We start from the raw sequence: 12,950 nt of genomic DNA, 5'->3' as shown, positions 1-12,950 counted from the left end.
TTTTTTCTTCGACCTTCGTCTGAGGAGGCGATCTTCTTGAGGTGCTGCCGAATTGCAGGAAACTCCGTTTCCAATTCGTCACCACTGTTGTATCCATGTGTTAATGGAGACACGGAATGCAGGAGTTGGTTTACAGGTGTTTATTGAACAAAGCCTGGAGGTGAACTTAAAGATACAAGACACTATGCAGGCTTATATAGCCCGAGTGGCCACTACCGGCATTACAGTACACAGGGGCTCTTAAAGGTACATACACCACATGCGGGAAGATGGATTTGGGGTTCGTGCTGGAAGGTGGATTTGGGGTTATTGCGGGAAGGTGGATTTGGTGTAAGTGCTGGAAGGTGGAATTGGTTTCAGTGCTGGAAGTTGGATTTGGTGTTAGTGCGGTAATGTGGATTTGGGAATAGTGCGGAATGTTGGATTTGGGGTTCATGCAGGAAGGTGGATTTGGGGTTAGTGCGGGAAGATGGATTTAGGGTTAGTGCGTTAATTTGGATTTTGGGATAGTGCGAGAAGGTGGATTTGGGATTAGTGCGGTAATGTGGATTTGGGTTTAGTGAGGGAAAGTTGATTTGGGTTTAGTGCAGGAAGATGGATTTGGGTTTATGGCAGGAAGGTGGATTTGGGGTTAGTGTGTGATAGTGGATTTGGGGATAGTGCGGGATTTGGATTTGTGTTTAGAGCAGGAAGGTGGATTTGGGGTTAGTGCGGGAATGTGGATTTGTGGATAGTTCTGGTAGGTGCATTTGGGGTTAGTGCGGGAAGGTGGATTTGGGGTTAGTGCAGGGAGGTGGATTTGGAGTTAGTGCATGAAGGTTGATTTGGGGTTAGTGCGGGAAGCTGGATATGTGGTTACTGCGTGAAGGTTGATTTGGGGTTAGTGCGGGAAGGTGGATTTGTGGATAGTGTGGGAAGGTGGATTTGGGGATATTGCAGGAAGGTGGATTTGGGGTTTGTGCGGGAAGGTGCATTTGGGGTTAGTGAAGGAAGGTGGATTTGGGGTTAGTGCATGAAGGTGGATTTTGCGTTAGTGCGGGAAGATGGATTTGGGGTTAGTGCTGGATGGTGGATTTGGTGTTAGTGTGGGAAGGTGGATTTTGGGATAGTGCGGGAAGGTGGATTTTGGGATAGTGCGGGAAGGTGGATTTGGGGAGAGTGCGGGAAGGTGGATTTGGGGTTAGTGCGGGAAAGTGGATTGTGGTTATGGCAGGATGGTGGATTGGGAGTTAATGCGGGAAGTTGGATTTCTGGATAGTGTGGGAAGGTTTATTTGGGTGTAGTGTGGGAAGGTGGATTTGGGGTTAGTGCGGGAAGTTGGATTTGGGGTTAGTGCGGGAAAGTGGATTTGTGGTTAATGCAGGAAGGTGGATTTTGGGACAGTGCGGTATGGTGGATTTGATGTTACTGCGGGAATGTGGATTTGGGGTTAGCGCGGGACGGTAGAAATGGGGTTAGTGCGGGCAGATGGATTTGTGGTTTGTGCTGGAAGGTGGATTTGGGGTTAGTGCGGGCAGATGGATTTGTGGTTTGTGCTGGAAGGTGGATTTGTGGATAGTGCAGAAAGGTTGATTTGGGGTTAGTGCGGGAAGGTGGATTTGGCATTAGTGCGGGAAGGTGGATTTGGGGATAGTGCGGGAAGGTGGATTTGGGGTTAGTACGGGCAGGTGGATTTGGGGATAGTGCGGGAAGGTGGATTTGGGGATAGTGCGGGAAGGTGGATTTGGCGTTAGTGTGGGCAGGTGGATTTGGGGATAGTGCGGGAAGGTTGATTTGTGGATAGTGCGGGAAGGTGGATTTGTGGATAGTGTGTGAAGGTTGATTTGGGGTTTGTGCGGAAAGGTAAATTTGGGGTTAATGCGGGAAGGTGGATATGGGGTTTGTGCGGGAAGGTGGATTTGGGGACAGTGCGGGAAGGTGGATTTGGGGTTTGTGCGGGAAGGTGGATTTGGGGTTAGCACTGGAAGGTTGATTTGTGGTAATGGCAGGAAGGTTAATTTGGGGATAGTGTGGGTAGGTGGATTTGGGGTTAGTGTGGGATTGAGGATTTGGGCTCAGTGCGGGAATGTGGGTTTGGTGTTTGTGCGGGAATGTCGATTTGGGGTTAGTGCGGGAAGGTGGAATTGGGATTAGGGCTGGAAGGTGGTATTGGCGTTCGTGCGGGAAGGTGGATTTGGGCATATTTCGGGATGGTTGATTTGTGGATAGTGCGGGAAGGTTGATTTGGGGTTAGTGCGGGAAGGTGGATTTGTGGTTGGTGTGGGAAGGTTGATTTGGGGTTAGTGCAGGGAGGTGGATTTGGGTTTATGGCGGGAAGGTGGATTTGGAGTTAGTGCAGGAAGGTGGATTTGGGTTAACACTGGAAGTTTGATTTGTGGTAATGGCAGGAAGGTGGATTTGGGGATAGTGCGGGAAGGTGGATTTGGCGTTATTGCAGGAAGGTGGATTTGGGGTTAGTGCGGGAAGGTGGATCTGGGAATAGTGCAGGAAGGTGGATTTGGAGATAGTGTGGGAAGGTGAATTTGGGGATAGTGCGGGAATGTGGATTTGGGGAAAGTGCGGGAAGGTGGATTTGGAGTTATTGCGGGAAGATGGATTTGGAGTTAGTGCGGGAAGGTGCATTTGGGGTTAGTGCATGAAGGTTGATTTGGGGTTAGTGCGGGAAGCTGGATTTGTGGTTACTGCGTGAAGGTTGATTTGGGGTTAGTGCGGGAAGATGGATTTGGGGTTAGTGAACGGAGGTGTATTTGGTGTTAGTGCATGAAGTTGGATTTTGGGTTAGTGCGGGAAGGTGCATTTGGGGTTAGTGAACGGAGGTGGATTTGGTGTTAGTGCATGAAGTTGGATTTTGGGTTAGTGCGGGAAGATGGATTTGGGTTAGTGCCTAAAGGTGGATTTGGGGTTAGTGCGGGAAGGTGGATTTGAGGTTAGTGCTGGATGGTGGATTTGGTGTTAGTGCGTAAAGGTGGATTTTTGGTTAGTGCGGGAAGATGGATTTGGGGTTAGTGCGTAAAGGTGGATTTGAGGTTAGTGCTGGATGGTGGATTTGGTGTTATTGCGGGAAGGTGGATTTGGGGATAGTGCGGGAAGGTGGATTTGGGGAGAGAGTGGGAAGGTGGATTTGGGGTTAGTGCGGGAAAGTGGATTTGTGGTTATGGCAGGAAGGTGGATTGGGAGTTAATGCGGGAAGGTGGATTTCTGGATAGTGTGGGAAGGTTTATTTGGGTTTAGTGCGGGAAGGTGGATTTGGGGTTAGTGCGGGAAAGTGGATTTGTGGTTAATGCAGGAAGGTGGATTTAGGGACAGTGCGGTATGGTGGATTTGATGTTACTGCGGAAATGTGGATTTGGGGTTAGCGCGGGACGGTAGAAATGGGGTTAGTGCGGGCAGGTGGATTTGTGGTTTGTGCTGGAAGGTGGATTTGGGGTTAGTGCGGGAAGGTGGATTTGGCGTTAGTGCGGGCAGGTGGATTTGGGGATAGTGCGGAAAGGTTGATTTGTGGATAGTGCTTGAAGGTTGACTTGGGGAAACTGCGGGAAGGTAAATTTGTGGTTAATGCGGGAAGGTGGATATGGGGTTTGTGCGGGGAGGTTGATTTGGGTTTATGGCGGGAAAGTGGATTTGGAGTTAGGGCAGGAAGGTGCATTTGGGGACAGTGCGGGAAGGTGGATTTGGGGTTTGGGCGGGATGGTGGATTTGGGGTTAGCACTGGAAGGTTGATTTGTGGTAATGGCAGGAAGGTTAATTTGGGGATAGTGTAGGTAGGTGGATTTGGGGTTAGTGTGGGATTGAGGATTTGGGATCAGTGCGGGAATGTGGGTTTGTTGTTTGTGCGGGAATGTCAATTTGGGGTTAGTGCGGGAAGGTGGAATTGGGATTAGGGCTGGAAGGTGGTATTGGCGTTCGTGCGGGAAGGTGGATTTGGGCATATTTCGGGATGGTTGATTTGTGGATAGTGCGGGAAGGTTGATTTGGGGTTAGTGCGGGAAGGTGGATTTGTGGTTGGTGTGGGAAGATGGATTCGGGGTTAGTGCAGGGAGGTGGATTAGGGTTTATGGCGGGAAGGTGGATTTGGAGTTAGTGCAGGAAGGTGGATTTGTGTTTAGCACTGGAAGGTTGATTTGAGGTAATGGCAGGAAGGTGGATTTTGGGATAGTGCGGGAAGGTGGATTTGGCGTTATTGCGGGAAGTTGGATTTGGGGTTTGTGCGGGAAGATGGATCTGGGAATAGTGCGGAAGGTGGATTTGGAGATAGTGAGGGAAGGTGAATTTGTGGATAGTGCGGGAATGTGGATTTGGGGAAAGTGCGGGAAGGTGGATTTGGAGTTAGTGTGGGAATGCGGGTTTGGAGTTATTGCGGGAAGATGGATTCGGGGATAGTGCGGGTATGTGGATATGGGGATAGTGCGGGAAGGTGGAATTGGGGTTAGTGCGGGAAGGTGGATTTGGGGTTAGTGCGGGAAAGTGGATTTGGGGTTAGTGCGGGATGTTGGATTTGGGGTTAGTGCGGGAAGTTGGATTTGGGGTTAGTGCGGGAAAGTGGATTTGGGGTTAGTCCGGGAAGTTGGATTTGGATTAGTGCTGGAAGGTGGATTTGGGGTTAGTGCGAGAAGGTGGATTTGGAGTTATTGCTGGAAGTTGGACTTGGGGTGAGTGCAGGAAAGTGGATTTGTGTTTACTGCTGGGATGTGGATTTGGGTTTAGTGCTGGAAGGTGGATTTGTGGTTAGTGCGGGAAGGTGGATTTGGGGTTACTGTGGGAAGGTGGGTTAGGGATTATTGCGTCAAGGTGGATTTGTGGCTAGTGCGGGAAGTTTGATTCGGGGTTAGTGCGGGAAGGTTGATTTGGGGTTAGTGCAGGAAGGTGGATTTGGGTTTAGTGCTGGAAGTTGGATTTGGATTAAGTGTGGGAATGTGGATTTATGGTTAGTGCGGTAAGTTGGATTTGGGGTTCGTGTTGGAAGGTGGATTTGGTGTTATTGCGGGAAGGTGGATTTAGTTTTAGTGCTGGAAGGTGGATTTGGGTTTAGTGCAGGACGTTGGATTTGGGGTTAGTGCAGGTATGTGGATTCGGGGTAGTGCGGGAAGGTGGATTTGGGGTTAGTGCCAGAAGATGGATTCAGGGTTAGTGTGGGAAGATGGATTTGAGGTGAGTGCGGTATGGTAGATTTTGGGACAGTGCAAGATGGTGGATTTGAGGTTAGTGCGGGAATGTGGATTTGGGTTTTGTGCGGGAAAGTGGATTTGTGTGTGTGCGGGAAGATGGATTTGGGTTATGGCAGGCAGGTGGATTTGGGGTTAGTGTGGGAAAGTGGATTTGGGGATAGTGCGGGAAGGTTGATTTGGGGAGAGTCCGGGAAGGTGGATTTGGGTTCTGGCAGGTAGGTGGATTTGGGGTTAGTGTGGAATAGTTGATTTGGGGTTAGTGCGGGAAGGCAGATTTGGGGATAGTACGGGTAGGTGGATTTGGGGTTAGTGTGGGAAGGTGGATTTCTGGATAGTGCGGGAAGGGTGATTTGTGGATAGTGCGGTAAGGTGGATTTGAGGTTAGTGCGGGAAGGTGGAATTGGGGTTAGTGCGGGAAAGTGGATTTGGGGTTAGTGCGGGAAGGTGGATGAGGGGATTGTGCGGGAAGGTGCATTTGGGGATCGTGCAGTAAGGTGGATTTGGGGTTAGTGCGGGAAGGTGGATTTGGGGTTAGTGCGGGAAGGTGGACTTGGGGATAGTGCTGGAAGCTGGATTTGGGGTCAGTGCGAGAAGGTGGATTTGGAGTTATTGCTGGAATGTGGATTTGGGGTTAGCGCAGCAAGGTGGATTTGTGTTTAGTTCTGGGGTGTGGATTTGGGTTTAGTGCTGGAAGGTGGATTTGGGGTTAGTGCGAGAATGTGGATTTGGGGCTATGGCGTGAAGGTGGATTTGGGGTTACTGTGCGAAGGTGGATTCGGGGATAGTGCAGGAAGCTGGATTTGGGGTTAATGCGGGAAGGTGGATTTGGGGTTAGTGCCAGAGGATGGATTCAGGTTTAGTGCGGGATGATGCATTTGTGGTTAGTGTGGGAAGGTGGATTTGTGGATAGTGCGGTATGGTGGATTTTGGGATAGTGCGAGAAGGTGGATTTGGGGTTAGTGCGGGAATGTGGATTGGGATTTAGGGCAGGAATGTGGATTTGAGTATGGTGCGGGAAGATGGATTTGGGTTATGGCAGGAAGGTGCATTTGCGGTTAGTGTGGGATAGTGGATTTGGGGATAGTGCGGGAAGGTTGATTTGGGGAGAGTGCGGGAAGGTGGATTTGGGTTTAGCACTGGAAGGTTGATTTGTGGTAATGGCAGGAAGGTGGATATGGGGTTAGTGCGGGAAGGTGGATCTGGGAATAGTGCGGGAAGGTGGATTTGGAGATAGTGTGGAAAGGTGAATTTGGGGATGGTGCGGGAAGGTGGATTTGGGGAAAGTGCGGGAAGGTGGATTTGGAGTTAGTGCGGGAATGTGGGTTTGGAGTTATTGCGTGAAGGTGGATTTGGGGTTAGTGCGGGAAGCTGGATTTGTGGTTTGCGCGGGTATGTGGATATGGGGATAGTGCGGGAATATGGATTCGGGGTTAGTGCGGGAAGCTGAATTTGGGTTAGTGCAGGAAGGTTGATTTGTGGATAGTGCGGTAAGGTGGATTTGGGGTTAATGTGGGATGATGGATTTGGGTTTAGTGCCAGAAGATGGATTCAGGGTTAGTGTGGGAAGATGGATTTGGGGTGAGTGCGGTATGGTGGATTTTGGGATAGTGTGAGACGGTGGATTTGAGATTAGTGCGGTAATGTGGATTTGGGTTTTGTGCGGGAAAGTGGATTTGCGTGTGTGCGGGAAGATGGATTTGGGTTATGGCAGGCAGTTGGATTTGGGGTTAGTGTGGGATAGTGGATTTGGGGATTGTGCGGGAAGGTTGATTTGGGGATAGTGCGGGAAGGTGGATTTGGGTTATGGCAGGTAGCTGGATTTGGGTTTAGTGTGGGATAGTGGATTTGGGGATAGTGCGGGAAGGTTGGTTTGGGGAGAGTGGGAGAAGGTGGATCTTGGGATGGTGCGGGACGGTGGATTTGGGGTTAGTGCGGGAAGGCGGATTTGGGGATAGTAGGGGAAGGTGGATTTGGGTTATGGCAGGTAGCTGGATTTGGGTTTAGTGTGGGATAGTGGATTTGGGGATAGTGCGGGAAGGTTGGTTTGGGGAGAGTGGGAGAAGGTGGATTTTGGGATGGTGCGGGAAGGTGGATTTGGGGTTAGTGCGGGAAGGCGGATTTGGGGATAGTACGGGAAGGTGGATTTGGGGTTAGTTTGGGAAGTTGGATTTGGCGTTAGTGCGGGCAGGTGGATTTGGGGATAGTGCGGAAAGGTTGATTTGTGGATAGTGTGTGAAGGTTGATTTGGGGAAACTGCGGAAGGTAAATTTGGGGTTAATGCGGGAAGGTGGATATGGGGTTTGTGCGGGAAGGTGGATTTGTGGTTAGTGCAGGGAGGTTGATTTGGGTTTATGGCGGGAACGTGGATTTGGAGATAGTGCAGGAAGGTGGATTTGGGGACAGTGCGGGAAGGTGGATTTGGGGTTTGTGCGGGAAGGTGGATTTGTGGTTAGTGCAGGGAGGTTGATTTGGGTTTATGGCGGGAACGTGGATTTGGAGTTAGTGCGGGAAGGTGGATTTGGGGTTTGTGCGGGAAGGTGTATTTGGGTTTAGCACTGGAAGGTTGATTTGTGATAATGGCAGGAATGTTAGCTTGGGGATAGTGTGGGTAGGTGGATTTGGGGTTAGTGTGGGATTGAGGATTTGGGCTCAGTGCGGGAATGTGGGTTTGGTGTTTGTGCGGGAATGTCGATTTCGGGTTAGTGCGGGAAGGTGGAATTGGGATTAGGGCTGGAAGGTTGTATTGGCGTTAGGGCGGGAAGGTGGATTGGGGCATATTTCGGGAAGTTTGATTTGTGGATAGTGCGGGAAGGTTGATTTGGAGTTAGTGCGGAAAGGCGGATTTGTGGTTGGTGTGGGAAGATGGATTCGGGGTTAGTGCAGGGAGGTGGATTTGGGTTTATGGCGGGAAGGTGGATTTGGAGTTAGTGCAGGAAGGTGGATTTGGGTTTAGCACTGGAAGGTTGATTTGTGGTAATGGCAGGAAGGTGGATTTGGGGATAGTGCGGGAAGGTGGATTTGGCGTTATTGCGGGAAGGTGGATTTGGGGATAGTACGGGAAGGTGGATTTGGGGTTAGTTTGGGATGTTGGATTTGGCGTTAGTGCGGGCAGGTGGATTTGGGGATAGTGCGGAAAGGTTGATTTGTGGATAGTGTGTGAAGGTTGATTTGGGGAAACTGCGGAAGGTAAATTTGGGGTTAATGCGGGAAGGTGGATATGGGGTTTGTGCGGGAAGGTGGATTTGTGGTTAGTGCAGGGAGGTTGATTTGGGTTTATGGCGGGAACGTGGATTTGGAGTTAGTGCAGGAAGGTGGATTTGGGGACAGTGCGGGAAGGTGGATTTGGGGTTTGTGCGGGAAGGTGTATTTGGGTTTAGCACTGGAAGGTTGATTTGTGATAATGGCAGGAAGGTTAGCTTGGGGATAGTGTGGGTAGGTGGATTTGGGGTTAGTGTGGGATTGAGGATTTGGGCTCTGTGCAGGAATGTGGGTTTGGTGTTTGTGCGGGAATGTCGATTTCGGGTTAGTGCGGGAAGGTGGAATTGGGATTAGGGCTGGAAGGTGGTATTGGCGTTAGTGCGGGAAGGTGGATTGGGGCATATTTCGGGAAGGTTGATTTGTGGATAGTGCGGGAAGGTTGATTTGGAGTTAGTGCGGAAAGGCGGATTTGTGGTTAGTGTGGGAAGATGGATTCGGGGTTAGTGCAGGGAGGTGGATTTGGGTTTATGGCGGGAAGGTGGATTTGGAGTTAATGCAGGAAGGTGGATTTGGGTTTAGCACTGGAAGGTTGATTTGTGGTAATGGCAGGAAGGTGGATTTGGGGATAGTGCGGGAAGGTGGATTTGGCGTTATTGCGGGAAGGTGGATTTGGGGTTAGTGCGGGAAGGAGGATCTGGGAATAGTGCGGGAAGGTGGATTTGGGGTTAATGCCAGAAGATGGATTCAGGGTTAGTGTGGGAAGATGGATTTGGGGTGAGTGCGGTAAGGTGGATTTTGGGACAGTGCAAGACGGTGGATTTGAGGTTAGTGCGGGAATGTGGATTTGTGTTTATGGCGGGAAAGTGGATTTGTGTGTGTGCGGGTAGATGGATTTGGGTTATAGCAGGTAGGTGGATTTGGGGTTAGTGTGGGATAGTGGATTTGGAGATAGTGCGGGAAGGTTGATTTGGGGAGAGTGCGGGAAGGTGGATTTTGGGATAGTGCGGGAAGGTGGAATTGGGTTATGGCAGGTAGGTGGATTTGGGGTTAGTGCGGGAAGGCAGATTTGGGGATAGTACGGGTAGGTAGATTTGGGGATAGTGTGGGAAGGTGGATTTGGGGATAGTGCGGGAAGGGTGATTTGTGGATAGTGCGGTAAGGTGGATTTGAGGTTAGTGCGGGAAGGTGGAATTGGGGTTAGTGCGGGAAAGTGGAATTGGGGTTAGTGCGGGAAGGTGGATTTGGGGTTAGTGCGGGAAAGTGGATGAGGGGATTATGCGGGAAGGTGCTTTTGGGGATCGTGCAGTAAGGTGGATTTGGGGTTAGTGCGGGAAGGTGGATTTGAGGTTAGTGCGGGAAGGTGGATTTGGGGATAGTGCTGGAAGCTAGATTTGGGGTTAGTGCGAGAAGGTGGATTTGGAGTTATTGCTGGAAGGTGGATTTGGGGTTAGCGCAGGAAGGTGAATTTGTGTTTAGTGCTGGGGTGTGGATTTGTGTTTAGTGCTGGAAGGTGGATTTGGGGTTAGTGCGAGAATGTGGATTTGGGGCTATGGCGTGAAGGTGGATTTGTGGTTACTGTGGGAAGGTGGATTCGGGGATATTGCGGGAAGCTGGATTTGGGGTTAATGCGGGAAGGTGGATTTGGGGTTAGTGCCAAATGATGGATTCAGGTTTAGTGCGGGATGATGGATTTGTGGTTAGTGTGGGAAGGTGGATTTGTGGATAGTGTGCTATGGTGGATTTTGGGATAGTTCGAGAAGGTGGATTTGGGGTTAGTGCGGGAATGTGGATTGGGGTTTAGGGCAGGAATGTGGATTTGAGTTTAGTGCGGGAAGATGGATTTGGGTTATGGCAGGAAGGTGGATTTGGGGTTAGTGTGGGACAGTGGATTTGGGGTTAGTGTGGGAAAGTTGATTTGGGGAGAGAGCGGGAAGGTGGATTTGGCGTTATTGCGGGAAGGTGGATTTGGGGTTAGTGCAGGAAGGTTGATCTGGGATTAGTGCGGGAAGGTGGATTTGGGTTTAGCACTGGAAGGTTGATTTGTGTTAATGGCAGGAAGGTGGATTTGGGGTTAGTGCGGGAAGGTGGATCTGGAAATAGTGCGGGAAGGTGGATTTGAAGATAATGTGGGAAGGTGAATTTGGGGATAGTGCGGGAATGTGGATTTGGGGAAAGTGCGGGAATGTGGATTTGGAGTTAGTGCGGGAATGTGGGTTTGGAGTTATTGCGGGAAGATGGATTTGGGATTTTCGCAGGTATGTGGACATGGGGATAGTGCGGGAATGTGGATTCGGGGTTAGTGCGGGAAGTTGAATTTGGGTTAGTGCAGGAAGATTGATTTGTGGATAGTGTGGTAAGGTGGATTTGGGGTTAGTGCGGGAAGGTGGAATTGGGGTTAGTGCGGGAAGGTGGATTTGGGGTTAGTGCGGGAAGGTGGATTCGGGGTTAGTGCGAGAAAGTGGATTTGGTGTTAGTGCAGGATGTTGGATTTGGGGTTAGTGCGGGAAGGTGGATTTGGGGTTAGTGCTGGCAGGTGGATTTGGGGTTAGTGCGAGAAGGTGGATTTGGAGTCATTGCTGGAAGTTGCATTTGTGGTTAGTGCAGGAAAGTGGATTTGTGTATACTGCTGGGATGTGGATTTGGGTTTATTGCGTGAAGGTGGATTTGTGGTTAGTGCGGGAAATTGGATTTGGGGTTACTGTGGGAATTTGGGTTTGAATTATTGCGGCAAGGTGGATTTGTGGTTAGTGCCGAATTTTGATTCAGGGTTAGTGCGGGAAGTTTGATTTGGGGTTAGTGCAGGAAGCTGGATTTGGGTTTAGTGCTGGAAGTTGTATTTGGATTTACTGTGGGAAGGTTGATTTCTGGTTAGTTCGGGAATGTGGATTTGGGTTTTGTGCGTGAAAGTGGATTTGTGTGTGTGCGGGAAGATGGATTTGGGTTATGGCAGGCAGTTGGATTTGGGGTTAGTGTGGGATAGTGGATTTGGAGATAGTGCGGGAAGGTTGATTTGGGGAGAGTGCGGGAAGGTGGATTTTGGGATAGTGCGGGAAGGTGGATATGGGTTATGGCAGGTAGGTGGATTTGGGTTTAGTGTGGGATAGTGGATGTGGGGATAGTGCGGGAAGGTTGGTTTAGGGTGAGTGGGAGAAGGTGGATTTTGGGATGGTGCGGGAAGGTGGATTTGGGGTTAGTGCGGGAAGGCGGATTTGGGGATAGTACGGGAAGGTGGATTTGGGGTTAGTGTGGGAAGGTGCATTTGGGGATAGTTCGGGAAGGTTGATTTGTGGATAGTGCAGTAAGATGGATTTGAGGTTAGTGCGGGAAGGTGGAATTGGGGTTAGTGCGGGAAAGTGGATTTGGGGTTAGTGCGGGAAGGTGGAATTGGGGTTAGTGCGGGAAAGTGGATTTGGGGTTAGTGCGGGAAAGTGGATAAGGGGATTGTGCGCAAAGGTGCATTTGTGGATAGTGCAGTAAGGTGGATTTGGGGTGAGTGCGGGAAGATGGCTATGGGGTAAATGCGGGAAGGTGGATTTGGGGATAGTGCTGGAAGCTGGATTTGGGGTTAGTGCGAGAAGGTGGATTTGGTTTATTGCTGGAAGTTGGATTTGGGGTTAGCGCAGGAAGGTGGATTTGTGTTTAGTGCTATGATGTGGATTTGGGTTTAGTGCTGGAAGTTGGATTTGGGGTTAGTGCGAGAATGTGGATTTGGGGTTATGGCGTGAAGGTGGATTTGGGGTTACTGTGGGAAGGTGGATTCGGGGAAAGTGCGGGAAGGTGGATTTGGGCTTAATGCCGGAAGGTGAATTTGGGGTTAGTGCGGGAAGATGGATTTGTGGTTAGTGCGGGAAGGTGCATTTGTGGTTTGCGCTGGAAGGTGGATTTGGGGTTATTGTGGGAAGGTGGATTTGGTGTTAATGCTGGAAGGTGGATTTGGGTTTAGTGCAGGAAGATGGATTTGGGGTTAGTGCGGGAAGGTGGATTTGGTGTTAATGCTGGAAGGTGGATTTGGGTTTAGTGCAGGAAGATGGATTGGGGTTAGTGCAGGTATGTGGATTCGGGGTTAATGCGGGAAGGTGGATTTGGGTTTAGTGTGGGAATGTGGATTCGGGTTTACTGCGGGAAAGTGGATTTGGGTTTAGTGCGGGAAGATGGATTTGCGTTATGGCAGGAAGGTGGATTTGGGGTTAGTGTGGGATGGTGGATTTAGGGATAGTGCGGGAAGTTTGATTTGGGGATAGTGCGGAAGGTGGATTGGCGTAAGAGCATGAAGGTGCATTTGGGGTTACTGCAGCAAGGTGGATGTGGGGTTAGTGCGGGAAGGTGGATTTGGGGATAGTGCGGGAAGGTGGATTTGGGGTTATTGTGGGAAGGTGGATTTGGAGTTAATGTGGGAAGGTGGATTGGGGTTAGTGCGGGAATGTGGTTTTGGGGTTAGTGCCATAAGTTGGATTTGGGTACAGTGCAGGAAGGTGGATTTGGGGTTAGAGAAGGATGGTTGATTTGGGGTTTGAGTGGGAAGGTGGATTTGGGGTTACTGCGGGAAGGTGGATTTGGGGATCGTGCGGGAAGGTGCATTTGGGGTTA

The sequence above is a fragment of the Somniosus microcephalus genome, unplaced genomic scaffold (genome assembly GCF_052327205.1).
Source record: "Somniosus microcephalus isolate GS21.2 unplaced genomic scaffold, FLI_Smic_1.0 unresolved_chr5, whole genome shotgun sequence".
In the NCBI taxonomy this organism is placed as follows: Eukaryota; Metazoa; Chordata; class Chondrichthyes; order Squaliformes; family Somniosidae; genus Somniosus; species Somniosus microcephalus.
Note: the sequence above shows the minus strand (reverse complement) of the source record.